This window comes from Hemitrygon akajei, chromosome 18 (assembly GCF_048418815.1).
Source record: "Hemitrygon akajei chromosome 18, sHemAka1.3, whole genome shotgun sequence".
In the NCBI taxonomy this organism is placed as follows: domain Eukaryota; kingdom Metazoa; phylum Chordata; class Chondrichthyes; order Myliobatiformes; family Dasyatidae; genus Hemitrygon; species Hemitrygon akajei.
Genome location: NC_133141.1, coordinates 9,498,690 through 9,524,072, shown reverse-complemented (window position 1 = coordinate 9,524,072; position 25,383 = coordinate 9,498,690). Strand labels below are relative to the sequence as shown.

General features: G+C 41.7%; 1 protein-coding gene and 1 long non-coding RNA gene across 2 annotated transcripts in view; one reads left to right on the top strand and one right to left on the bottom strand.

Annotated features, from left to right (window-relative positions):
- Positions 1–35: 35 nt before the first annotated feature.
- LOC140741061 (uncharacterized) lies at positions 36–14,003 on the bottom strand. The gene is made up of 4 exons (XR_012101999.1): positions 13,893–14,003; positions 13,154–13,264; positions 7,192–7,337; positions 36–2,462 (listed from the first exon to the last, which is right to left on the bottom strand). It is a non-coding gene; the product is annotated as an uncharacterized lncRNA (long non-coding RNA).
- Positions 11,399–25,383, top strand: part of LOC140741059 (tripartite motif-containing protein 6-like) — a 32,283-nt gene continuing 18,298 nt past the window's right edge. The window contains exon 1 of the mRNA XM_073070744.1: positions 11,399–11,421. The gene's annotated coding sequence lies outside the window, so the exon portion shown is untranslated. The remainder of the gene's footprint in view (positions 11,422–25,383) is intronic.

Sequence of the window (25,383 nt, the reverse complement as noted above, 5' to 3'; positions counted from 1 at the left end):
TCTCTTCGTGACTTTTATAAATGACCTAGATGAGGAAGTGGAGGGATGGGTTAGTAAATTTGCTGATGACACAAAGGTTGAGGGTGTTGTGGATAGTGTGGAGGGCTGTCAGAGGTTACAGCGGGACATTGATAGGATGCAAAACTGGGCTGAGAAGTGGCAGATGGGGTTCAACCCAGATAAGTGTGAGGTGGTTCATTTTGGTAGGTCAAATATGATGGCAAAATATAGCATTAATGGTAAGACTCTTGGCAGTGTGGAGGATCAGAGGGATCTTGGGGTCTGAGTCTGTAGGACACTCAAAAGTGCTGTGCAGGTTGACTCTGTGGTTAAGAAGGCGTACGGTGCATTGGCCTTCATCAACCATGGGACTGAGTTTAAGAGCTGAGAGGTAATGTTACAGCTATAAAGGACCCTGGTCAGACCCCACTTGGAGTACTGTGCTCAGTTCTGGTCACCTCACTACAGGAAGGATGTGGAAACTATAGAAAGGGTGCAGAGGAGATTTACAAGGATGTTGCCTGGATTGGGGAGCATGCCTTATGAGAACAGGTTAAGTGAACTCGGCCTTTTTTCCTTGAAGTGACTGAAGATGAGAGGTGACCTGATAGAGGTGTATAAGTTGATGAGAGGCATTGATCGTGTGGATAGTCAGAGGCTTTTTCCCAGGGCTGAAATGGCTAACACAAGAGGGCATAGTTTTAAGGTGCTTAGAAGTAGGTACAGAGGAGATGTCAGGGGTAAGTTTTTTTTTTATGCAAAGAGTGGTGAGTGCGTGGAATGGGCTGCCAGCAACGGTGGTGGAGGCGGATACGATAGGGTCTTTTAAGAGACTCCTGGATAGGTACATGGAGCTTAGAAAAATAGAGGGCTATGGGTAACCCTAGGTAATTTCTAAAGTTAGTACACGTTTGGCACAGCATTGTGGGCGAAAGGGCCTATATTGTGCTGTAGGTTTTCTATGTTTCTGTGATAAGCATAACAGAATCAATGAAAGACCGCACTAACTTGAACATTCAACCTGTGTGCAAAAGACAACAAACTGTGCAAATACAAAAGAAAAAAATAATACATAAAGAATAAATATTGAGAACATGAGATGATGAGTCTTGGAAACTGATTCCATAGGGTGTGTTAATGTTACAGTGATGCAGCGAGTGAAGCTGAGGAGCAATAACTCTTTTGAACCTTAACAGCGTGAGTCCTGAGGCTCCTGTACCTTCTTCCTGATGATAGCAGTGAGAAGAGAGCATGGCCTGCAGAAGTGTTGTGTGTAGATCTGCTTAATGATGGGGAGGGCTTTATCTGTGATGGACTGCATCCACTACTTTTTGTAGGATTTACCATTCAAGGGCATTGGTGTTTCCGTACCAGGCCGTGACGGTATGGAGAGTTGATGGGAATGTGGTGAGAAAAGAAAGTATTAGTGTTTGGACTGGTGTACTTGGGTGCTTGGTGACTAGAGTGGACTCCATGAGCCAAAGGACCTGTTTCCATACTCTATGACTCTATCCCTCTGTTAACTGGGTTGTTAGATCATTAGTCTTGTCCTGCGTTTCAGATGAGGAAAAATTCATGAGCTATTAATATTCTTTACACTAGATCCATACCTCCACCCACTCACCTACCATGCCCTCTGCTGTATTTGATACCTCCATTCCCTGATCCACCCAATACCCAACTCATGCCCTTACACTCCTGAAGCATTGGACCCCTTAACATACAACATCAGACATTGCGGTCATTAACTCAGTGTTATTTTTGAGAGCATAGACTAGATGCTGGAGGAACTCAGTGGGTTACCCGGTGATTTCCTCCTGCATCTTGTTTGTTGTTGCAGATCCCAGTATTTGTCATCTCTTGTATCTCATTTATTTTTGAGATAGAGATTATTTCAGCACATCAATGTATTGCAGTAGTACAAGGGAAAATAATAACAAAATGCAGAATAAAGTGTAATAGTAACAGAGGAAGTGTAGTACAGGCAGACAATACAATGCAAGATGATAATGAGGCAGATTGTGAGGTCAAGAACCCATCTTATTGTACGAGAGGACTTTTCAATGGTCATAAGACTGGGATAGAAGCTGGAATGTGTATTAACAGTTGGAACAACCCACTTAGACCCTTGAAGCTACAGTACCATTCAATAATAACATGGTTAATCATATTGTAGCATTACACATAAAGGCAAGAAATGAAAATAAAAACAAAAGAAATAGGAGTGGAAGCTGTCCATCATCCCCTATGGCACCATTCACCAAGATCATGTCTGATCTTCTGCCCAAGTTGAACTGAACTAAACCGAAGATTCCCAAACTGTTTCAATGACTCAGTGGTTTGATGTTTTATATTTTGTGTTTTTTGCTCATTTCTTCTTTGCCTTTTGCACAATTTGTTCTTCTTTTGCATGTTGAGTGATGTTTTCTTTGAATGGGTTCCATGGTTTGTTTCGTGGCTGTCTGTGGAGAAGAAACATTTCAGGGTTGTATACTGCATACATACTTTGATAATAAATGTACTTTGAATCTTTGACATGCTGTATCTCACACCCACTTTGCTTTGACCAAAGATGAGCTGTTGAACATAGAGGAGGAAGACAAATACGAGTCTGCATCGTACAAGTGCAGTCTCTTATCTCTCCACACTAAAAACAGAGACACAGGAGACTGTAGATACTGGAATCTGGAGCAAATTCAAAATAAAGGGTCTCATCCTGAAATATTGACTGTCCATTTCCCTCCGCAGATGCTGCTTGGCCCACTGTGTTCTACCAGCAGATCTTTTATTGCTCAGATATCACAGTGAGATTGCTTGTGAAGTTTTTCATCCACTGGCTCAGATCCTGGCACCTTATGAAATATAGGGCATAGTCTAGAGACACCACAGCCAGGCCAGGGGCAAGTATTAATTAATCTCTTCTAAGGAATCAGAATCGGAATGAGATTTTATTATCATGAGATTTATTATAACATGAAAATTGTTGTTTTGGGGCCATAAAGTCATAAAATTACCATAAAGTATAAAATAAACAAATAGTGCAATAAAAAAGGAATAATGAAGAAGTGCTCATGAGTTCATGAACTATTCATAAATCTGATGATGGAAGGGAGAAAGGCGTTCTTAGAATTTTGAATATGGGTTTTCAGATCTCTTATCTCTGATGGTAGAGTGCATGTCCAAGTTGACGTGGGTCCTTACTGATGAATGTCATCTTGTTGAGGCACCACCTCATGAAGATGTCCTTGATGATGGGAAGGGTTGTTCCTGTAATGGAATTGGCTGAGTCTACAATCCTCTAAATCTTTTTTCAATCCTGTCCATTGGAGCCTCCACACCAGGCTGTGTTGCAACTAGTCAGAATGTTCTTTACTGTACATTTAACTATTGCCTTTCAAATCATTGCCAGGAACTTCACTCAGGCTTGCTTGAAAAAAATCTCTTTTTGGTTTGTCTCATTTTTCCCTTTCTAGTCCCATTCTTTGTAAACTTTTTTTCTACCCTCTACTACTGATAAAGTTTTTATAGAATGGAATAGAATGTGTATTCGACAATTTTTGGATTTATTTGTTGACAGGAACTTAGCATCATTTGAGCAGTTGTCCATCAAATTTGGTTTACCCCAAACTCATTTTTATGGCTACCCTCAAATTAGAGATTTTCTGCGTTTTCAATTGGCTACCTTTCCTTCAAGTTCAGATAAGAATCTCTTAGATGATATTTTAAATTTGAAACCTTTTTTTGATGGATCAGTCTCTAATTTATATGATAAACTGCTTATGTTTAAGCAGCTTTCTTTACATAATATTAGGTAAGTTTGGGAGCATGATCTGAATATGCAAATCTCTGATGAAGATTGGAATGCTATTTTGAAATTAGTGAATAAGTCATCTTTTTGCGCTCACCATTCTTTGGTACAATTTAAAGTGGTACATAGAGCCTATTTGTCTAAAGAGAAATTATCCCATTTTTATTCTGATATTTCTCCAACTTGTGACAAATGTAATTCAGCCAATGCTTTGTTAATTCATATGTTTTGGTTATGTCCCAGCTTAGAAAAATTTTGGAAAGATGTATTTTCTACTTTTTCCTCAACTTTTTAACACTAACTTTGAACCTAATCCTCTTACTGCTCTCTTTGGTACTCTTGGAACTCAAGACATAACTTTAACTCCCTCAGACTTGTATGTTCTAGCTTTTATCTCACTTATGGTGAGAAGATGGATTTTGCTTAAATGGAAAGAAGCAGTCTCTCCTACTCATATGCAGTGGTTAGAGGACATTATGACTCATCTTAGTTTGGAGAAGATTCGGTGTTCTATTTCTAATTCAGTACAGTACTTTTATACGACATGGGGTCCTTTTATGAACTATTACTCCAACTTGTGAAAGTTCTTTTTTCTACGTAGATGTTATTAACTATGTTATTCTTTGTTAACAACTTAGCGACACTTCTTTTAAAATATTTTTTTTCCTTGTTCTTACCCATTGGCTTTCTTGGTAGGGGTTAGATTTTTTTCTATATAAAATTCCTAATGTATAGTCTTTATAAATTTGCAGTATTAGTAATCATTACCGGAGTACTATATACAAGCATGTTACTCAGTCCTATACAGTTCAATTTTTCTATTGTCTGTACTCTGTTAGCAATTTTTTAAATATATATACACACTGTATTTGTTATATATTCTTGTATACATTAATAAAAATATTGAAAGAGAAAAAATCTCTTGCTCAATATCATCAACATATTGCCTGCAGCACCAAAGATTTCACACACTCGACCACTGTTAAACTACGATTTAGAATGCCTACCATTTTATAGCTAGACTGCATTTCAGTAAATCTGATCATCTGGCTGTCCTCCTCCTCCTGTGTACAAGCAGAGGCTAAAGATCAAGGCTCCAGAGATTAGGACAACAAAGAGGTGTTTCACAGGAGGCAGCGGAGCGGCTACGGGATTGCTTCCAGTCAGTGGACTGGGCCGTGTTCAAGTTGCTGACTGAATCAAAGGTGGTGACAAATCAGCATATTGGAAGGAGACTGAAAATCAGGTTCAGCGGTGCCACAACACCAACCTCTCACTTAATGTCAGCAAAGACAAAGAACTGGTTATTGACTACAGGAGGAAAACAGAGGTCCATCAGCCAGACCTCATCAGGAGATCAGAAGTGGATAGGGTCAACACCTTGGAGCTATGACAGCTGCTATCCAGTCTGCCGCTGTTTCCTTTGCTTAAAGCAAGTGCTGTCCACCAATTTCCTGCAGCTATTTCGAAAAACTCCTCAGGCACTGGCAACCCCTGTGAAGAGCTCTGGCTTTAAATAGGAAGCCTCGAGCACTTATGTACCCTCCACAATCCAGGAACCTTCAACAGGCCAGTAATCGGTGCACCTCCCACATACGCACTCTGATGGTGGCCAGTCCTTGGAGATAGAGATGAGTGGTGTGTATTAGTGTATTCCCATTAGTAATGACATATTGTGGTGTAGACCACCCACCACAGCCAGGGACAATCTGAAGGCTTGACTGCTTAAAGTAACTGTGATTTTTACCTCTAGGCCTAGGTATGTGTGTTGTTCCTTTCCCACAGAAGGAGAAGATATTTGTCAACATTCAAGAACTCTGTGAACCCAGATACATCTCCTGTAAAGGTAGGAATATGGCAGACAGGCTTGCTGGCCAGAGCTTCCTTTGCCTCTTCCCTGGCCTGTTCTGCTTTTGTTTCTTTTACTTTTGAGCCTAATGGGACCCCTGCTCGCAGATCCTTCTGTTTGCAGAATGTTGCTGAATTTGCCCCTGGGAAGTTACAGGTATTTTCACCCCAATTTTCCTACATGTCTGATTTCATGCCATATAGTGCAAAACACACCTCAAACAATGCTGCAGGTGACTGATCGGCTCCCCAAGAAGCACGACCAGGATATGTCCCCGTGTTAACCTGTCAGTGGTCTACAGGAAGGGCAAGAAGAAGGAACACATACCAAGGATCAGAAGTGGAGAGAATGAGCAGTTTCAAGTTCCTGGGTGTCAAGATCTCTGAGGATCTAAACTGGTCCCAACAAATTGATGTAGTTATAAAGAAGGCAAGACAGTGGCTATACTTCATTAGAAGTCTAAAGAGATTTGGCATGTCAACAAATACACTCAAAATTTCTATAGTTGTACTGTGGAGAGCATTCTGACAGGCTGCATCACTGTCTGGTATGGGGGGGGCTACTGCACAGGACTGAAAGAAGCTGCAGAGGATTGTAAATCTAGTCAGCTCCATCTTGGGCACTAGCCTACAAAGTACCCAGGACATCTTCAGGAAGCAGTGTCTCAGAAAGGCAGTGTCCATTATTAAGGACCTCCAGCACCCAGGGCATGCCCTTTTCTCACTGTTACCATCAGGTAGGAGGTACAGAAGCCTGAAGGCACACACTCAGCGATACAGGAACAGCTTCTTCCCCTATGCCATCTGATTCCTAGAGGGACGTTAAACCCTTGGACACTACCTCACTTTTTAAAATATACAGCATTTCTGGGGGGTTTTTGCACATTTCATAATCTATTCAATATGTGTATACTGTAATTGATTTACTTATTTCTCTCTGCTAGATTATGTATTGCATTGAACTGCTGCTGCTAAATTAACAAATTTCACACCACATGCCAGTGATAATAAACCCGATTCTGATTCTAATTGCAGGCAGGTGATACAAGTTTATAAAAAGACTTCTGAAAGCAAGGAGTGTGATGTCACCCACAGATTTTGTGTGTGAAGGTGCCCTGTGTATAGCCCAGAAATATTTATCATTATGCACAATATGCGCCCTGTAACTGTGATTGCAGGTCAGGACAGGAACATTTTAAAGCTAAAACTAAAATTCAATCATCCAGAACCAAAATACCAATTAATGTAATTGGGCACATTTCACTAATTAAAACTGTATACCTCAGCTGTCGGCTGCGTAAGTTTAGGGAAGACAATCTCTGGCCCCAGCAGATATACAAGATTGAGGTGCAAATCCTCCTGTTTGTGTGGATGCTGTGTGATGTGACACCCTGTTACAAATCAGTACCACAAAATAACAGACAGTACACCATATGCAATTAAACAATTTAGCTCTATAATTCTTAATTAGTAAAGTAAAACAAAAAAGGGCCCATTTTAATGAAATAGTCTAATGTGCATACGTTGGAGCTCACCGTTTTCCTTCCACTGATCCTCCATCGATTTCCTCGGGCTTCATCAACTCCCGGCCCCACTCCAAGTCCACTCCTTTCTGGTGTCCATGACCTCTCCTTTCTGGCATCTTCTCTCTCCATCTTCCACCGAACAAAATACATCACATCTGTCTCAGGCACACAAGAAAGAAAAAACCACTCCCTTCATTGGATGGTTCACATTCCAAGGTCCCCGTTATCTCTAGCCAAAACCCAAACTCTGCTGCTACAGAAAACCATAATGTTAGCAGTGAAACCTATCTCAGGGTGTTACATAATGAACAGATTGTTAATTATATGGAGGCAAAGCCAAGTGTGCACATTAGTCACAGAACTTTTTATCTGTTAAACTATAAAAGCCCTGGACCTAGACTTCTCAAAAAAATTTGAAATTCTTCAGGGGATTGGTAAGGCTTCCTTTTATATTATTTAAATTGCAATCATATCAAGAGACACAGAATTAAACAAAAGGACATTTGTGATAAACAGCATGAAAAACATTTTTCTTTTTGATCATCCTGGATGCTTTTACTTCCAGTCACTAATTGAAGTAACAAAGGAACTTGACCACATGCTCTCCTTTTATACTGTAAAGTGATCTGAACTAGTTTAGATAAGAAACCTGCTGGCAGGTTCTGACTGAGTTGCACTTCAGTTTTGTGGACAAAGAAATATAGAACCCAAAGTACTATTAGTTATTAAAATGCACAGATAAACAGATGATTACACAATTATACAAGCACACATAAAGAAAACTGATACTGCAAGGAAAACACAGACAAAACTCAATCTGGACCTCTATTTAATGTATAGGTCTTACAAGCTACCCTTTTAACTCTCTGCATTACTTATTCTCTAACTGTGATGTCATTGGGCAGACTCAGTATAACAACCTATGACTCCTAGCAAGGAGCAACACACAAGGAGATGGAGGAACTCAGTGGGTCAGGCAGCCGGTATACAAAGGTTGGGGAAAGGGATGGAGCAAGAGTAGGCAGGTGATAGGAGGATCCAGGTGAGGAGGAGAGGTAGGCAGGTGGAGAAGGGTAGAGTGCAGAGACTAGGAGGTGATAGCTGGAAGTGACAAAGGGCTGTAGATGATGGGAATCTGATAGGAGAAGATACCCAGCCAGATGATGGTTTTAGTCTTTAGTTCTTCACTGCTGCTATTCCTTTCTCTTAAAACCCTTTTTACTTGTAATCCAGAAATCACATCCATGATAATTTGATTAAACACAACCTTCCCCTTACTTTGTATCATTTGTACTGTTTGAACAGTAGAAATAATTTATCTCCAATAATTAGCATAACAAAGATGCAGGTCGTTCTTTGCTCACGGACCTGGATGCTGCCACTTCAATGCACTCCTGGGCTGGGACCCACCACCTCGATTCAGCCCATACCCAACCTCTCCAATTCAGCCCAGTGCTCTAGTCAGTCAAAACCCAGCTTGTTTCTCATTCTCAGGCTTAAGGCTGATATATACTTCTGCGTCGTATCTACGCCGTAGGTACCACGTACTCTACACCGTACCTATGCCGTAGGGTGACGTGCACCTCCCCAAAAAATTAATTCAGCTGTCATGGCGATGCAGACCACAACAACTGTCATTGGTCCGCTTGGCAGCATCACATTTCCTCCTACGCATTTCTGGTTGTTTCTTCTCTGCCATGTCTGTACACCGATGCGAAATAGATGAACCAAATCATCAAATCTACCTGCCGACATGTGAAAATGTTTGAAATGCATTTCCTCGTCCATGTCTCCCACAAAGAAACTCAACACAGTGGCATAGAAACCCCACCGCCAACTAGCGTTTTGGCGCACACCAACACATGCTCGCTACGGCATAGAGCGACGCAGAAGTGAAAATCAGGGCTATGGGCGGTTTCTCCAGATAAATCAACACATTCTCCATAGTCTGGCCTTGCGCATTATGTATAGTCATAGCAAAGCATGTCTGTATCAGGAACTGGCTCCGCTGAAGAGGAACATCTTCCCCTTCTGATAAGTTGAGAGTAATTCTTGGGATCGTGACAATGTCATTATTGAACGCACCAATGTTCATCTTTGCTGCGATGAGATTGTCATGCAGTTCTTTCACCATCATGCGTGTTCCATTGCAAAGCCTTGGTGGATCCAAGTTCCTCATTGAAATGATGGGAGATCCCCTCTTCAATTCCATTTTATGTGGCAGCAATCCAGAGAGTTCAACCCAATCAAGGTATTCTGTTGGAAAATGAGTGGCGTTATCTCCCTCACTTACGGCATTGAAGGAACAGTATTCTTTCATGATTCCAGGGAAGCATCATTATTTATTTTTCGCATCATTTCATTGAGAGGAACAAAGATAGAATTCCTCGAGAACAGTTCTGCAGGATTGTCAAATGTCAGGTACATGAAATCAATGCATTCTTCCATAGTTTTTGCTGGCAGAATCATATCTTCAGGTAATTCGATTTCATTGTTTTCATTTTTCTCAATTTTGTCTTCTCCAACATCCAATAAGAACTCAGAACATCGTCTTTCTCCCTCATTCAATCGCATGTTTCTCTTCAATTGAAACTTGATAAAGCTTCTCCATAAGTAGGATGTTTTCAATGAATGAATTCTCCACATCAGCATCATTTACATGTTTTACAACTGGTAGAAGCTGACGGAAATCGCCACAGCAAATGGTTAAAGTACCCCCGAAGGCCTCATTTTTGCCGCATACATCACGAAAAGTCCTGTCCACGGCTTCAAAGCTCTCCCTCCTAATCATGGGGCACTCATCCCAGACAATGAGCTTCGCATTTTGGAGTAAATTTGCAGTATTGGTGTTTTTAACTCGATGTTACAAAGGGCATCTTCATTGACTATGAGGGGCATTTTGAATCTTGAATGTGCTGTCCTACCACCAGGCATCAATGTTGCTGCAATACCTGATGATGCTACAGCAATAGCAACACCTCCATCTCCCCTAACTTTAGCGAGGATCAAGTTGATGATAAATGTCTTGCCCATTCCTCTTGGTAATCAATGAAAATCATTGAAAAGAGATTCCTTTCCAAGCAGTAGCACACATATTCATGTACTTCTCCTTGTTCATAATTCAATAGGGGCTCCTTCTGTGAAACAAATTCCTGCTGTTTGTCTCTGTTGTATTGCAGTTCACGCAATAATTCCAGATTGCCAGCACTTTGAGTAATTGTTCTGTTTTTTTGGTGTTGGCAAGTTATATTCTTCAAGTGTTTTGCTCAAGGTCTCAAGTTTCTCTTGGAAATACAGAAGAGCTTGTCCATGATGCCTCTCATTGATCATGATACTAGGATTATTGATAGTTCTCCTCTCCATTTGTAAGAAATCTTCAGACATTGCATTCTTGAACCATAATTGCTCTGGATTGTTGATTTCAGTGTTTGTTAGCAAGACAACAAACAAATCTCTCATTGCTCTGGGCATTCTTGTTCTCTCTGCTTCTTCCATAGTTTGCTGCCAATGATCATCAGCTTGCAACAATCCTCTCCCTCTGCAGATGTCTTTGAATGATGGAAGGATAACTCCATGTGTTTTCAATGATTCGAAAGATACTGGTCCCTTTATCTGATGAAGAAGTCTGAAATAGTAGAGGTCACCACTTTATGAAGAAATGGTATACTCTCGACCCAGAACATTTGCTTCAAAACTCCTGGCGTACTCCTCCTCTGTTTTTCCCCCATTCTCCTTCTTTTCCATCTCTTAGTAGTCCAAGTGTAGAATCTGGGAATATCCGCATAGTATAGGGTTCTTGCAAATGGATCGCGAGTGCAAAGATCCATGAATTCCGTTAAAGTGGTTCTTGCCATATCATTATCCAGTTGCACAGCAGCATTATCTTGAAAGAATACTTGATGCTGTTGGGGAAGATGCAATTGAAGGCGAACAACGGCTGATTCCCTCTCGTGAATTGGAAACCAAGTATCGATCCGACAGCTTCAGAGGGCCCGATACATCAAATACTGTGTGATCTCGTCTTCTCTATTCACTGCAAAAATTGCCCGATCACTCAAAGGCGGAATCGGCCCTGCGAGCATCGTGAGGCGCTGCTGGGGCTGGCCGTGCGCATGCGTCGTGGCGTCGCGTCCCGATTTCGATGATGGCGGGTCGGCTTTCGGGTCAAGATGAGGCAGTTGATTTTAGCGAATGAACAATTTTATACAAATATATAACCCTGAATTTTGCCTGCATTCTGTAAGTTGGCGCATTTTAAGTCGATTTAGCCGAAAATAGTGCCGCTGTAATGCACCGTTTGCGTACTGGTGGTCACAGACAGACAGAGCATGAGTTTTAGTATTATATAGAAGATAGATAGATATATATTGTACATATTGTAATTTATATTATGTATTGCAACGTACTGCTACCACAAAACAAATTTCATGACATATTCAAAGGTTCATTTATTATCAAAGTATACAGCTCTGAAATTCCTCAGTTCTCCAGGTAACCATGAAACCAAGAGAGTAAACAGGCAGCACAATCATCAACCCCCAAATTCCTCCTCCCACAAAAGAACAAACAAAAAGTGGAACAGGTACATCAACCCCCAAATTCTGCTTCCTGCACAAAAAAGACGTGCATAATGGATCAGGCACATCAACCCCCAAATCCCCTTGCATGCCCCCCCCCCCAAAGACAATCGGGCAAAAAAAACCACCGAATATAAAAACCATAAGACTGAAAAGCAAGAGTCTATAGTCCAAAGTCCACATCCAAACTGCAGAAAACCCAGGGAACACTCTTTGGGCCTAGTGGCAGACCTTTCCCTCTCTGGTAGAATAGCAGAGCGATCAAAAGACAGACAACACTCACCCTTTTGCACTCGCTTCGATGCTTCAATCTCCCTTATTGCTTTAATCAGTGAAATGGAGCCAAATATTGGCTTGCGTCTGCCCTGCAGCCTGCCCATCACACATGCCATCTCTGTCTCCCAGAATCCTCTCTGAGACTGCAGAATGCTGGAACACCCAAATAATCTCCAAACTTCTGCCAATGCTATTAATTCTGATTCTGCTTCTGAGAATGTATGAAACCTGTGATTATACACATCAAATGCCTGTTAAATTGCATTAAATTCATTATATTTGGATGCACATGATCCTGAAATCCTGGTACATCCGGGATCAGGTACAAGGCATTCCCATGACTCCTAGATCCCTTTATACAAGATCCATGGAGAGAGTCCAGAGGAGATTCATGAGGATGATTCCAGGAAAGAAGGGGTTAACATACAAGGAGTATTTGGCAGCTTTGGGCCTGTACTCACTGGAATTTAGAAGAATGCATGGGGATCTCATTGAAATCTACCGAATGTTGAAAGGACTAAATAAGGTGGATGTGGGGAAGGATGTTTCCTATGGTGGAGGTATCCAGAATAGAGGGCACAGCCTCAAAATTGAGCGATGACATTTGAGATCAGCAGTAAGGAATTTTTTGAGCCAAAGAGTGGTGAATCTGTGGAATGTTCTGCCACAAACTGTGGTGGAGGCCAAATCAGTGGGTATATTTAAAGCAGAAGTTGATAGATTCCTGATCTGTCAGGGTATCAAGGGATATGGTGAGAGGACAGGTGTATGAAGTTGAGTGGGATCTGGAATCAGCCATGCTGGAGATAATTGCAATTCTTAACTCATATGACTTTTAATAGTACACTGATTCCTGATTAATCCCCTCTAGTAGATGGTCACCAGGTGCTGACACACTCAGAGATTTCATTCATGCCCCCTCCAAAGTTTACCATTATCATCCCCACTCACCGAGGTTGGTGAATCTAAACTCAGTCAATCATGCAGCTTTTCCTGTTTACATCTCAGAGCAGGTCACTTAGAATAGAAATTGGAGTGGGCAGAACTGTTTTTAGGTGTAAAAGTGACTTTAAAATCCAAAAATGATTTTATCCAGAGTAAATCAATGTAAGCATTACCTGCAGGTGAAGTTGCAAAAGTAGGCTGGGTTACTTCTTGTCGTAACTCATGGTTGATCATTTTTCTACTGAGCTAATAGGATGAATGACTTGTGGTGGAAATGGACAATTCTGATGAAAACAGAGAAAGTGAGTTACCTGGAATTGTTGAGTTTGATATTGAGTTCAGAGGGCTATAGTATATCTAAACAGAAGTTGAGATGCTACTCTGCAGGTTTACATCAGGCCTCATCACAACCATGCAGGAAATTCAGAGTAGGAATGGGATGGAGAATTATTTAAAAGGTTACTGGAAGCTCAAGGTCGCACTCATGTCAGAACTATACTAGAACTGGCAAGTTTTGCTGTAGGCCATCTATTTATGATATTGACTCAGGTTCTCTCTCTCCACAAGCTGGCTGACCTATTGAACATTTCCCGCAGCTCTACATGCTCCTTTGTTTGTGCACTCTCTCCAACTTCCCTCATTAATCAATCAACCAAATCAGTTCATTGACAGTTTCTTTCTGTATTTGAGATACTGTATGATCTTTGCCTTAACCATTCACCCAACTCCACTGCTCTGCAGCTTTGAACTAGCTTTTCTCCCCACTTTTCCAGAAAAATTAACTCAGTTTTCCTTTCCACAGATGTAGCCTGACTGCTGACTGGTTCTAATATTCCCTACTTTTATTTCAAATTTTCAGCAATTAAACTTTTTTGATTTTCATATAAAAGTTTATAATTGGAAACAAAGTACCTTGGATTCCCTGTTCCCAGTGTTCTGTTCTCTACCGTGACACTTCAGTTGGTGGCACCAGCCTAGAATCAGGCTGTCCCTAGGGCCACAAAACCTTGGAACCCCGAATGTGGACACGTCCTCTAGGCCACGTCCTTTGGATATCAAAAAGCAGCTGGCTGTGAGCCCCCAGAATCGGGTCCCACCACTGCAAAGAACCAAAGTCTGATTGTAACTCCAGGTCAGGATCTTCAACAGAACCCCATCCACCCTGAAAGGGAAAGGAGAAACATCAAAGGTAGAAATTAAGCTGTTTTCGTAGATTGAAATGACAGAGTTGCAATTTGGCACCATTATAACTCCACCTTGCCTACCTTCTACTAACAATGCACCGATCTGCTCTGACAATACCTCCCAAAACTGATTTCAACCATCAAGAGATGGTAGAGCAGCAGGCACACAAGAGCCCCAGAACCTGCCATTCTCCTACTCATGCACCATGCTGACTTGAAACTGCTGCTCTCTAAATGTCACTCTGTCTGAATCCTTGAACACCCTCCTCCTCCACAGGGCAGTCCCAGAAGGACTGCTATAGTTCAAGAGGCAGTTTGCCAGCAGTGATGAGCAATAAATGCTGGCCTTTCCAACAACACCCAGAACACAAAAAAAGTGAATAAAAACCAACTTCGCGTGTACACACCCTTTCTATTACATACACACCATTTCTAAAACACGAACGCCTTTTCCAAAACATGCACATACACTCCATGGCCACTTTATGAGGTACCTCCTGTACCTAAAGTGGCCACTGAGTGTATGTTCATGATCTTCTGCTGCTGTAGCCCATCCACTTCAAGGTTTGATGTATTGTAACACGTTGTTATTTGAGATACTGTAACCTTCCTGTCAGCTTGAACCAGTCAGGCTGTTCTCTGACCTCTCTCATTAACAAGGTGTTTTCACCCACAGAACTGCTGCTCACTGGATGTTTTTTTGGTTTTCACACCACACCATTCTCTGTAAACTTTAGAAACTGTTGTGCATGAAAATCCCAGGAGATCAGTAGTTTCTGAGATACTCAAAGCCTGTCACAAACAATCATTCCATGCTCAAAGTCACTTAGATCTCCATTCTGATGTTTGAACTGAACATCTTGACCATGTCCACATTCTTTTATACATTGAGTTTCTGCCACATGATTGGCTGATTAGGCATTTGCATTAATGAGCTTGCATACAGGTGTACCTAATAAAGTGGCTACTGAGTGTGTTTTCCAACAATCCCTTCCATTACATCCTTGGAAATACAGAGAAACACGGATTCCAAAGTACCCACAGAAACCCTGTGGTTAAACCCAACTTAAAGTCACAGCCCCATTAACTCATTGTGGGAGTACTCTTGATCTAATTTCTTAATCTGCTCTCACTCTTGGGTCACTGGTGCTTTTGATCTGCTCTCACTCTGGGGTCACTAGGTCTCACTCCGGGGTCTTGATCTGGTCTGATTCTCTGCCAATGATCTGGTCAAACTATCTGCCTTGAACCCACTTTATATGCATGCTTTGGACCTGGTTCAGTTAGCATCACTTCAAGTCCAATGTGCTGAACTTAAGCATTGTCTGAATATGCAAATAATTAGAACACTTCCACCTGCCTATTATTGATCAAAAGACAATTCAAAGAATCCAGATTAGAACCAATCAAATTGGATTCCATTTGGTTTTTTAAACGATTGTCTGCAAGAATCTATTTTATAACTGACAAGACGTCAGTTGGTTAAGCTAACAGGTAAGTTGAGCTGTTGTGGGTATAGTTTATCCATATTAAGTTTCTGTTTTCTTTAATTTACTCAGTCAAGTTGTTAGCTTATCAACACAACATACCTGTACCTGTTAAGTAATTTATGAAACCATGTTCAAAGATTATTTAAACCTAATGCCTCAGGCTACATGCACACTAGACCGGATCATTTTGAAAGTGCCGGTTTCGCGTAAAAATGGTAGCCGTCCACACCAAGTGTTTTTTTTGAAAATATCTCCGTCCACATTAAAACGGTTATTTGGGCATACACATCTACAGAAAACAAGCGACTGGTTTGGTGTCAAATCGCGCCGCGAAAGGCTTGGCGTGTACTTGGTTTGGAAAATACTCTTGCCAAATGTCATATCAAACATCATTCAGTGAAATAAGTTGAAATCCTGATTGAAGGAGAAATCCAATCAAGAACATATGGTTTCTCCAAAGATTCAGAACCTGTGTCTGAGAGATAGATTAACATTTTTGTAATTCCCATCATTATCTCAGGATATCCTTAAGTGTTTTGTAGCCAATTAACATTTCCAAAATGTGGCAACTGTTGTAATGTTGCTCTCACAGAAAGTCGGGGACTTTTCAGCAGATGTTCCAAAGCTCTTCAAAACTGCCTTTTTTTGTCCAGTAACATCAAGATGAGCGATGATCACTCAAGATCAGTGTGTGAGTCTGATGTGAGCATGGAGAAACTCAATCAAAAATCTGTAGTCATGGATTTATTGAACAATTTTTTTAAAATATTTTTCACAATCTACCATCACCAACTTAGCCCCAATTATTTGTTATGTTTTGATCAAGACTGCTTTTTTTTGAATAACAATCATTTTGATACTTCATATAAGCTTATTTCATATTAAGATCTCTTTGCTTTCATCCTTTAATTATAGGGGTTATTAACGAATCCTTTTTCATTCCACAATATTACATCCAAGAAATGGTGTTCCTTCCTTGGTTCCTCAACAAACTGATTTTTATGTACATGAATTCATCCTCCACGTGTAAAGTATTTTTATGTACATAAATCCTTTATGGTCATTGCATAACCATCATTACATGCACCTCTAATTTCCTGATTTACACAATTTCCTACAGTACTGCTGTAGTATGATGGACTATACAGGCAGTCCCCGGGTTACGTACGAGTTCTGTTCCTGAATCCATCTTTAAGTCGGATTTGTACGGAAGTCAGAACAAGTACATCCGGTATTATTTAGCATCAGTTAGTCAAACATTTGTCTTAGTATATAGTATATATTTTACCTTTCTATGCATATAAAACACTTAAGAAATGTATGTATTCCAATAATTAAACCACTGTGTTGCTTAATAATAATTGTAGCTTTAATCGGGGCAGCGCCTTTCACATGCTCCGTTATTCTCACTTTATCCGTTATCCTTTAAAATTGTTCCGATTGTTGACCGACTGTAGCCTAACGCTTTTCCAATGACCAATGGCATTTCTCCTCTTTCCAAACACTGTTATTTCCACTTTATTTTCAATCGCGATCGCTTCCCGTCAATGGAACAGAAGCACTGCGGGCAGCGACTCCCAAGCTTTGCCGGCTCCCGAGGTCCACTGGGTCCTAAGGACCACCGCATTGAGACAGGCTAAATGGGACAAGTGGGGGCTGTGCTGGGTTTGGGTATTTGATCATCCACAATATTCCGTGTGGGGATTTAAACTGGAGGTGGCAGTGTTTTTTTTTTTACGAGGTCGAGTTGCGAGCTCAACATCAACCAAGCACGGATGGTACGGAGTCACTGGATCGACATCAACCCGGCACGGGAACGGTCTATCACTGGAGCGAACTCAGGAAACTCCATTCTCCAGCCCAGCGCTGATCTCACTGTGCCACCAGCTGACCGGAACCCGGGGGGGGGCAGGCGGGGTCAGGGTGAACCTTACTAAGAAAAATTTAAGCCAAATACAAACTTAAACACTCAACACAGTGTCAACAGCAACGACTTAAAATGGCGGACAGCGTCGCGATCCGACTTAAAATGGCGGACGGCATCGCGATCCAACTTAAACTGGCAGACAGCGTCGCAATCCGACTTAAAATGGTGGACGGCGTTCTCCTTCCTCGGTTCATAAGTACGAGTTGTCCGTAAGTTGGACGTTCGTAACTCGGGGACTAACTGTATATAAGGCCCAACAAAGTTTCCTGTGTCTAGCTCTTTCTTAGCTCCACCCAAATGAATTCTGCTGGATTTTCTGTGATAAGAACCTTTCTCTCTACAGTCTTTCATTACCGGAGTCATCTTCTCATTTTTTGTCTTGCTTGTCTTTTCTGTAACTTAAATACCCTGGAAAATTTTACTCCCAACGTTGGTCTCTCTGTAATAGCTATAAGGCCACTTTCTATTTCAATTTCTATTTCTATTTGCGTTACGAATTCATCTATCTCATTACAAACCATCAAACACCCATTTAAATTATTCTCCCCACATTCTGATCCAATTCCACCAATCACCTCCATATGAGGTGCAATTTACAGTGGTCATTTAGTCTACCAACCCACGTCTTTGGGATGTAGGAGGAAACCACTGCACTCATGGGAATCCCACATTAAGGGGAGAACATGCAAACTCCACACAGACAGCACAGAGAGTACCAGAGGTCAGGGTTGAACCTGGACTGCTTGAGCTGCGAGGCAGCAACTCTTATCAGTTGCATCACTGAGAAGCATTTTGCCACCAAGACATGATGGATCTGAATCCAGAGCTTACTCAATACTGATGCACATGGATTGTGCTTTTTTGAGCTGTCCTGCCACTGATATCAAATCAAGTGCACAAAGTTCCAGCCTATCCTGAAAGTCACCAGGCCAAAGTGGGTAGAATCATACCTGAGAGAAAGTCATTATGCCATTGCAATGTGCTAAATGATTGAAAGGTCCATCCAATAAGTGTCACATCACCATGAAAAAATCACTTTTTTAAGTATTTATTTAATTCTCTTTTGGAGTACGACAAACTCTGCTCCATCACTATTTTAGATAGTGCCGTCTAGACATTTAGAACTCACTATGTAAAAATAATTTCTCCTCATCTTCACCCTGGCAGCTTGCCAACCAATTCAAATTACAGCTTGTTGTTTTAAACCCTCCTGACTGAAAAGTTTTCACTTACTTATCCCTTACTCTTTTAACATTTTGACATTTAAATATTCTAAATATCCCTCAAAAGTCCCTTCCCTAAGGAGAACATTTGCAGTCACTCCAAGTAATTGAAGTCCCTCACCCAGGGTACCACTCCAGTCAAACTCCACTGCCCCCTCTGCCTTATCAAAGCACAGACAGTTTCTTAAAGTGCAATACTCAGGATATTAGTCACTAAATTGTTAGTCATTTCTACACAGGAATCTTTGTGTAAACTACTCACATTTATTAAAGCAGGCCAATTTCTTCTCTGGTGCATTGGGATTTGCATCTTTTTTGCAAAGCAAATCAACACACTGCAGAATTCTAGGACAGGTGTGAGTGCTGACCAGTGCAAAGCACCTATAAGTTATTCCAGGCACAGGCTCTGACCTAGTGTGGCCAATCAGCCTTCTCTGCATTGCTAAAGCAGGCATGCTTCCCATTCCCGCTAGATAAATCTTGGCAGGGCATTGAATATCATTGGAGAGGCATTCAAAGGGGCTCCGTGTGCAGATTGATTCTACTGTGCAAGTCTGGGGTCCCATAAATCTTTTACATCACATGCTCTATTGATATGGGACCATTGAAAAATGATGTTGGCAAGGTAGTAGTGGGGGACAAAGAAATGGCAGATGAATTTAATGGGTACTATGCATCTGTCTTCACTGGTAGACATTAGCAGTGTGCCAGAGGCCCATGAGTGTTAGGTAGCAGGAGTGAGTGCCATTCCTATTACAAAGGAAAAGGTGCTAGACAAACTCAAAGGTCTTAAGGTGGATAAGTCACCTGAACTATATCCCAGAGTCCTGAGAGAGGTTGCTGAAGAGATAACAGATGCATTGGTCGTGATCTTTCAAGAATCACTTGATTCTGGCATGGTCCTAGAGGACTGGAAGATTGCAAATGTCATTCCACTCTTCAGGAAGGGAGGAAAGTGAAAGAAAGGGAATTATAGGCCAGTTATCCTAACCTCAGTGGTTGGGAAAGTGTTGGAGTCTATTACTAAGGATGAGGTTTCGGGGTACTTGGAGACTAATGATAGAATAAGTCAAAGTCAGCATGTTTTCTGTATAGGGAAATCTTGCCTGACAAATCTGTTAGAGTTCTTCAAGGAAATAACAAGCAGGGTGGACAAAGGAGAGGCAGTGGACGTCATTTACTTGGACTTTCAGAAGGCATTCGATAAGGTGCCACAAATGAGCTTGCTTAACAAGTTAAAATCCTATGGCATTACAGGAAAGTTACTGGCATGGATAGCAGAATGGCTGACAGGCAGGAGATAGTGAGTGGGAATAAAAGGGGCCTTTTCTGGTTGGTTGCCAGTGACTAGTGGTGTTCCTCAGGGGTCAGTATTGGGACTGCTTTTTTCACTTTGTATATCAGTGACTTGTATAATGGAATCAATGGCTTTGTGGCAACGTTTGCAGATGATACTAAGATATGTAGAAAAGTAGGTAGTGCTGAGGAAGGAATGCGATTGCAGCAGGACCTGGTCAAATTGGAAGAATGGGCAAAAAAAGTGGCAGATGGAATACAGTGTTGGGAAATGAATGACAATGCATTTTGGTAAAAGGAGCAATAGTGCCGACTATTATCTAAATGGGGAGAAGGTTCAAACATCAGAGGTGCAGAGGGACTTAGGAGTCCTCGTGCAAGACTCCCATTAGGTTAATTTACAGATTGTATCTGTGGTAAAGAAGGCAAATGCAATGTTGGCATTTATTTCAAGGGGAATAGAATATAAAAGCAAGGAGGTGATGCTGAGCCTTTATGAGACTCTAGTCAGACTGCACTTGGAGTATTGTCAACAGTTTTGAGCTCTGTACCTCAGAAAGGATGTATTGTCGTTGGAGAGAGTCCAGAGGAGGTTCATGAGGATGATTCCTGGAATGAAGGGGTTAACATATGAGAAGCGTTTGGCAGTTTTGGGCCTGTACTCGCTGGAAATTAGAAGATTGCGGGGGGATCTCATTGAAACCTATTTAATATTGAAAGGACTAGATAGGGTGGATGTGGAGAGGATGTTTCCCTTGGTGGGGGTATCCAGAACTACAGGGTACAGTCTCAAAATTGAGGGGCGACCTTTTAGAACAGAATTAAAGGGGTTTTTTTTTTAGCCAGAGTAGTGAATCTGTGGAATTCTCTGCCACAGATTGCAGTGGAGGCCAAGTCCATGGGTATATTTAAGGTAGAAGTTGATTGTTTCCTGATTGGTCAGGGTATCAAAGGATATGGTGAGAAGGCAGATCTATGGAGTTGAATGGGATCCGGGATCAGCCATGATGGAATGGCGGAGCAAATTCGATGGGTTGAATGGCCTAATTCTGTTCCTATGTCTTATGGTCTTAGGGTTTGTCTCACACCAGCTGATTGCCCCAAGCATTAAGGACTTACACTCCAGGGCTGCAGGAGGATGGGGAGGGAGATGAAAAAGAGCGAGTGTGAGGGGAATGAGGGAAAGGAATGGGGGAAGACAGGAAGGGGGAGACGATGAAGAGACAGGAGGTGGAGGTAGGTGGGAGGAATGGAAGAGCGGGTTGCTAACAGGATCCCCTATATTTTAATGAGAAAATTTCCATGGATGATATCAGCATGAGATGTCTTTCTTTCTGTACTTTTCCACCCTGACAGCCAGCACCAAAGATTAAGTCTCTGGCCAGTTTAAGACTGAAAGACTCAGGGAGTCAACCAACAAACACAGTGACCCAGGACTCTGCAGTGGCTAAGCTCAGAAACCCTGATCACAGTGCAATCCATGTACTGGGAACATCTGTCATTGTTGGGTAGAATCCTTCCCAACTGGGTAAAACAAACCCCTCCCAGAACAAATCCTTCCAAAACATGCCCTTCCGAAACCCATCTCCTCCCAAAACAATCCCTTGAAAAACAAGCACTCCCAAGACAATCCCCTCTCAACTCGAGCATCTGCCAAATTGAAGTTCCTTATGCTTCCCTGGCCACTTCAATTTTTGAATTATATTTTCTGTTAGGCATAATTCAAAACCATTCTCCACATAAATTAAATTGCTTTGATAAGAGGTACTCACAGAGGGGCAGGAGACCACAGTCATGAATCTCTCAAATAGATTTCAAAGTCAAAGTTGAGTTTATTATCATACGCACAAGTACGCGTATGCTGAGATGCAATGATAAACTTCCTTACAGGATCGCAGCATCATACAAGCACCATTCAGAAGAAAAACAAATTAAACACATTTTCACAACAAAAGAAGTCCATTTTAGTGTAAAGTGATCATAGTGTTGAACAGCTGTAGTGATTAGGGTTGTACTAGTTGGCACATGAACTGAATAACTGAACAACACATTAGCATAAATGTGTATTTGATAGTCAGTATGGAGTTGGTGGGCCGAAGGGCCTGTTTCTGTGTTGTACTCTCTATGACACATAGCGCAACAAATAGTACATTACAGGAACAGACCCTTCAGCCCACAATGACTGTGTCAACCAAGATGCCAAATTAAATCAATCCCATCTGCCTCCTCATGGTCTATATCCCTCCATTCCTTGACGTACAAAAAAGCTGGATGAACTCACAGTATCTGCAGTGCACTTTGTATTTTGTATCCCTCCATTCCTTGCCTCTTCAAGTGCCTCAGCAGATGACTACTAAATGCTGCTTTCGTATCTGCTTCCGTATCTGCTTCCAATGCCTCTCCTGGCAGTGCATTCCAAGCACCTACCACACTTTGTGTAAAAAAAAATTGCCTCGCAAATCTCCTTTACACCTTTCACCTCTCGCCTTAAAGCTATCCTCTCTAATATTTGTCCTTCATATTCTCATCATCTCACTCCAGATTCTTTTAAAGTTCTACTGGCTCACAAGATTTGCCAAATTACTGTACCTTCATCATCTACCCTGGAAAGAGCCAGAAATAACCCATGCATAAACTTCCTGAATGCTCCTCTTGACAAGCTGCAACACCCTCTCACCACCTCCAAGCTCAGTGCAGTTGGATCAGCTCTAAAGTACCTTTCGCACTCTGCAATATTCATAGCACCCAAAAGCCATGCAGTAATATATACATACAAAACATACAAACCAAGGGCTGGGCCTGGTCACCTGGTTCTTCAGGCCTGCCATACACCAAGATGATGGCAGTACTGCAGCCTCAGTGGTGTTTTCCTGTATTCCCATAAATGTCCAGAATATAACAACTGATGTCCAAAATTCCAAAGGCTGAGTAAGAAATTTTCTTCTCATTCAATCTTAAATGGCCTTCTGATAGCCCCCAACACTGATGTTATCACTAAAGGAAATTGCAAAGTGATTCACTACAAAACTCAGACACGCAGCAGAGTGATAATACAACAAATGACTGTCTTCGTGGAAAGAAAGTTCCAATACTGGACACACTCACCAGATTAGTTTGTGAGACTGAGACAGAGAGACAGGGATAGGGGAGACATAGAGACAGACAGAGAGAGAGACAGACAGAGACCGAGAAAAGAGTGTGTGTGAGAGAGAGAGAGACAGAGAGAGGGAAAGAGAAAAAGTGACAGAGAGAGAGAGAGGGAGATGAGACAGAGACAGAAAGAGTAAGGAAGACAGAGAGAGAGAGACAGACATAGAGAGACAAAGAGAGGCAATGAAGGGTGAGAGAGACAGCAAACACACACAGAGGGGGAGAGAGAGACAGACAGACAGGGTGAGAGAGGGAAAACAAGAGAGACAGATAGGGACAGAGAAAGAGAGACAGTGAGAGTTGGTGTGAGATAGAGAGAGTAGGGGGAGAGAGGGACAGAGAGAATGAGAGTTTCATGTAATACAACTTCACCACCTCTTACCAACCGAGAAGAAATCAAGATGGACCCTCAACCCATCATTCCATCCTCTTAGATCCTCACCCGAATTGTCGGGGACCTTGATAACCATATCCACCAGCATGATCCTGCTTCAGTGAGAGAGAAAGAGGAAGTGTGTGTGAGAGAGAGAAAAAGAGAATGTTGGTGTGATATCAGAATGAAGGGATACCAGAGAGAGGGAATGTGTTGGTATGAGAGAGAGAGAGAGAGAGAGACAGGTATTCTAGAAAATGGGGTTAATAGAGGGGGGGAATGTGAGCTAAAGGGCGTGATGGAGAGAGGGGGTTTTTGAGGATAGTGGGTTATCAGACAGAATGGAGTATCAGAAAGATCCCAGTATTAAATGGATGACAGACTGGCACAGAGAGTGCTATATCATTGTTGTGGTTTGAGGCTCAGAGTCTGGACAAACATAGGTAGGCAAGGACTGGGTAGGTTTTTGGGTACCTTGCACTAGCAGTGACATTGTATGGTGGGAGGGCAGTCATCAGAGCTGGTAGCAAAATTGATGGGGTGCACACAAGTCACAAGGTCAAAGCAACCTTCGTGTTGGGAGGAACAGAGTAGGGTTGAGGGATTGGGAATGACTGGAGATTGGTGTCTGTTGGCAGGCTGTTTTAATGTGGAATGAAGGGACATTGGGGGAAGGCTGTAAGGTAAGTAATTTACCTTACAAGTCTCCCAGTTTTAAGATCAGGTTGTTGAACAGGTACATTGTGAGGGTATTGAATGTGCTAGGGTCACAAGGTGACTCATGACAGGAAATGACAGAAATTATGATGATCATTATCATGGCTCACTAACATGCTGAAAGAAAAGCCTTATTGCAGTTGAATAGATTTAAATTTCATTGCAATGGGCACGGTGAGATTTGATACTGCCACACTGGGGTAGGGTACTGTTCAAAATGGCAACATAAATATATTAGATCATCATTAAGAATTCCAAATGGCACTTGAACAGTTTACTCAGAAAGTAGCTGGAATGAGGAACTTTGTACTGCATGGATTTGGTTGAGATAAATAGTAGGGATGCATTTAAGGTGCACTTCACATGGTATGTAAGTGAAAAGGGAAGAGAATGAAATGGACATTGGCTGATGTTGGGAGAGAGAAGGAAGTCCCTGGTGAGAGTAATCATGGATGGAGTTGTCTGATTCATTGCAATTCTTTCAAATCTGACACCCTATCACCACAAGACCTTGTTCAAATGATTTCACAAATGCTCTAATATTGTGTAAAGTCATTAGAAAAACTAATTGACAATATTTGTCAAATATACAATGTATTCTAAAAGAAAGAACTGAAATCAAGGTTCACCATGTCTGTGTTGTCACTAGAAGAAACCTTGTTCCAAGGGTTGTGGCTACTTACATATAACACAATATAACATAATTTTGTAATATAATGTGCTTTTGTATGTGTTGACAGGTAACGTATGTGTGTGCACATAATCCATTCATCAAACATGCAGGATATTTAGGGAGCAGTAGAGTATGTTTGCTTTAAGGTTGCAGAAATCCGAGGTAGTGGAAGCATTCTCCAGGGGGCGAGTGAGAGGATCTGGATAATGAGAAATATTGCATCAGGAGACTTATTCATTTTGTATGGTAGAGCAGGGGCACAGAGGCCAGCAGTTCTTGGGAATAGTTATCAGGGAACTCTCTTTATGGGTATGAGAAGATTCTGTGTGTGCCTGTACGCTTACAAAGCTGATGCTCACCCTTTCACACT